The following is a 4026-nucleotide window of genomic DNA, read 5'->3' as shown; positions in this document are numbered from 1 at the left end:
ATATGAATAGCAATGTGGCATTCCAGGTGTGTAAATGAGAGATTTTTATTGGACCAAGAGCATTTTTAAGCAGCACACTATGCACTCCCAATTGGTCATTTCAAGGGACCCCTCAGCAGGGTACTATGGGCATTGCTGATAAATTATAGAGAGCAATTGGGTCAGATCTTTGTCTGAGACTTTACATCCTGATGAGTGCAAAAGCATATGGAGTTGCTCCTTATGTATATTCTGCTGTTTAAATAGCTAATCCCCATGACAAGAGAACATGAAAACAAAATTAAAAGAAAAAAGACAACGAGGGGTTTCTGCATGCCTGATTGGAACAGAAAAGATTAGGGATAAATTTTTCATCTCATGGTGGGCATTAAGTTCAGGTAGTTCCTACCTGAATGAATGTCATGGCTTTTCAGTGCCAATAGTTCCTACCTGAATAGCAGATGTCCTATTCCTGTTTTTTGGTTTGAGAGATGAGGTTCACAGCAGAGATCCAGTTGTCTGCTGGTACCTGCTGGGGTGCCACTTGTAGCCAGACACTGAAGAAAAAGTTTTCAGACACTGAAACTGAGCGGACATGCAGGGCTGTCCTCTGCTAGCAAAACAGCAGCAGCAGCAAACTTCACGTAGTCTTCATGTTCACCTGTTATAAAGATCAAAGAAAGTCAAAGCATGGGAGAAAAACACAAGGAGCCTCCAGACATAGATCAAACATACATCTGGTGTTTACATGAAAGCATGCAGGGAAGATATACAGTCTCAAGGACTGCTAGACAATTACAGTGGGTCACTCCCAGGCTCCTGGGAGATCATGGGCCTCTGAATTTCATAAAGCACTTATGTTCTTGAGACCAGAAGATCGCTGACATTTCAGCAATTACCCCATTCACTTCCCTAGGGCTTACAATGCACTTTCTAAAAAATAAGTCCACACCCAGTAGTTTAATTTTGCTTTTGTTTTCCTTGCCTTAGGAAACATGTAGAAAAATGTTGCTATGGTTGATGTCAAGAAACTACTGCTTGTGTTCTCTTCTAGTAATTTTATGGTTTCAGGTGTCACATTTAGGTCTCTAATCTATTTTCCGTTTATTTTTGTGTATGGTGTAAGTGGTCCAGTTTCATTCTTTTTCAGGTAGCTGACAAATTTTTCCAAAAACATTTGTTGAAGAAATTTACTTCTCCCCATTGTATATTCTTGCCTTTTTGTCATAGGTTAATTGACCATAAAAGTGTGGGCTTATTTCTGGGCTTTCTTTTCTATTCCATTTATCTATGTCTGGCTTTGTGCCAGTACCATACTGTTTTGATTACTAGAGCTTTGTAGTATACTTTGAAATCTGGGATTGTGTACCTCCAGCTTTGTTCTTTCTTAAGATTGGTTTGGCTAGTCAGGGTCTGTTGGGGTTTCATACAAATTTTAGTACTATTTGTTCTAGTTCTGTGAAAAGTGTTATGTGTATTTGGATAGGGATGCTTTGGGTAGTACAGACATTTTAACAATTTTGATACTTCCCATGCAGGAGCAAGGAATATCTTTCCTTTTTTTTATGTCATTTTCAGTTTCCTTCATCAATGTTGTATAATTTTCCGATGACAATCTTTTATCTTTTTATTAGGTTTATTTGTAAGTATTTTATTATTTTTTGTTGCAATTGTAAATGGATTTTTTTTATTAATTTCTCTTTCTGCTACTTCATTATTAGTGTATAGAAACACAACTGATTTGGGGGTATTAATTAGCATGTAGAAACCCAACTGATTTCTGGGCTTTAATTTTTGCAACTTTACTGAATTCATTTATTACTTCTAATAGTTTTTTGGTGGAGTTTTTAGGTCTCAGTTTATCTTTTTTTTTAATTTTATTTTTTATTTTTTAAAATTTACACTCAAATTAGTTAGCATATAATGTAACAATGATTTCAGCAGTAGATTCCTTAGTGGCCCTTACACATTTAGCCCTCAGTTTGTCTTTTAACAATGGTTATATAAATTTCAAAAATGCTGGACTAAAAGAGTATTTGTAAAGGAATACAAAAAAAATAAAAATTTTTGACTTAAGAACTTCTCAGAGTCTATAAGATGACTAAGAGCATTATGAATCTTCAAGAAGGAGATAAAGTATATAACATTTCCCCAAATGATTTACCACAAAATCTGTGGAGTCCATCCTGGGTTTTTCAGGGGTAACTTTCCACAAGGAATGCCTTGAGGACTGGCATGTGCAAAATTCAAAGATGAGTGAAAAGGATGTAGGATGCTGTACCCTGTTGAATGAGTCTCAACTGAAATAAGGCTGATCCATTTTTCTCCTCTCCATGCCACTTCCTGCAGCCAGAGCCATGAAAACTGGGAACAATTTAAAGTGCTCTGTTCTTCTCTGGCAACATGATAATGTTTAACTCTAGGTCCTGCCTTCGACTTTAAAAGTTGCCAGATCCAGACTGTGAGGTGTACAGTTAATTATTTTAGTTCCTTTTTCCCCTCCAGATTCAGCTGAATCCCATCAGAAAACAAAGCTCATGGTGGCTGAGGAAAACAAGTCACAGTTTGAATTCATTTAGCACTGAAGCATAATGGATTATGTTCCTATTTCCTCTGGCAACCATAATACTTCCAAGTTTTTGCTAAATAAACTGTCCCTGTTTATATGACACATAATAACAACCACGAATCCAGACTGCCTTTCTGTTTGAAGGCTTCCTAAGTGTGTTTTGTTTTCAAACCTATTGCACACTGAAATCTGACACTTAGCAATACTTACCTGGCAGGGGAGATACCATAATCACAAGGGTGGTTTTCCTAGGGCAAGGCTTATCTATTGCACTCTGGATGTGCTGACCCCTGCAATTTCCCCAAATGTGGGAAACTGGACTGCATAATTTGTGGTAGTGTGGGACTGTGTTCACACTTTCCCTTCATTAAAAAAAAAATCTGAAATCTAGCAAACCCCTCCAGGATGCATATACATTCAGAAGCTTCCTGATTGTGCTGTGGTCTAAACATAACCTAGATTACTTTAGAGTGAACATCTTTGCCAGTTTCTCTCTGGAGTTAGGGGCTCACTTCCACATAGATGATCATGACAGACCCAAGTAAGGAAGACAACCTAAATCAAATGGAAAAGAATTAAGTGCTTGGCTGATACTCATCACAAATCCTAGAATTGAGGATTTGAGACGAGTACCCTTATAGGATCAGTTTTTGGCTTTCTTAGTCTTGAGGCCCAGTGTGACATTTGTACATAATTCCATTTTCAAATACCTCATGGTTAACTCAGGGAGACTGGCATCAGAGGATTGCGATAATGTAAAAGAAATTGCTGCCACACGGTGGAGTTCTCAGTTGTTATATGCAATTTCCTTTAAAACCTTCATAAATTTTCATCATATAACATGGAAGATGTATTTCCCTATATTTTTTTCACTTATGTATTTATTACTCACTTCTTTTCACTAGGATCTGAAGACATTGATTTAGTCCATGAATATGAGATTTTCCAGACACACAGACTTGCTTTGCCATCCCCACATCACTTATTCTGCATCTATGCCCAAAAGCGAATTATAGTGCTAATCCTATAGCAATAGAGCATTATAACTTTCCTCTTTTTCCTTTAGCCCATTTTTTTTTGTCTGCAGAAGTGTCACGGTGTTGATAAAGTGTTTATATATCAGGACCCACAGATGGAAGGCTGCCCCAATGGTCTGGCCCATATCACAAATCTAAACCTAAGTCAGCCTGACCTCAGGAGAAACATCTCACAGTCAAGGAAACCTAACATACAACAATCTCAATCCTCCAACTCAGCTTTAGAAAACTCACCTTATCCTAGAAAATAAAACCTCCTAGCTTTAATAGGAAATCCCTGATCCCCTAGCTAATTATGCCCAATCATGCCATATTTCCAAGTGTCTTCTTTTAATGCTCTATAGAACTTGCTCTTGCCTAAATTCCTTGGAAAGTGTTCTCCACTGTTTCTAAGGCACTGTACTGCCCCAAATCCATGGATTATGTTCCCTTGAATAAAGA

At 37.5% G+C, this 4026-nt stretch overlaps 1 non-coding gene across 1 annotated transcript; it reads left to right on the top strand.

Moving 5' to 3' along the window:
• The first annotated feature begins 2750 nt into the window (after positions 1–2750).
• Positions 2751–2914, top strand: LOC122201562. The gene has a single exon (XR_006194258.1). It is a non-coding gene; the product is annotated as a U1 spliceosomal RNA (small nuclear RNA).
• The last annotated feature ends 1112 nt before the right edge of the window (positions 2915–4026 follow it).

This window comes from Panthera leo, chromosome D1, assembly GCF_018350215.1.
Source record: "Panthera leo isolate Ple1 chromosome D1, P.leo_Ple1_pat1.1, whole genome shotgun sequence".
Taxonomy (NCBI): domain Eukaryota; kingdom Metazoa; phylum Chordata; class Mammalia; order Carnivora; family Felidae; genus Panthera; species Panthera leo.
The sequence above is the reverse complement of the archived record's forward strand: the minus strand, read 5'-3'. Positions and strand labels throughout refer to the sequence as shown.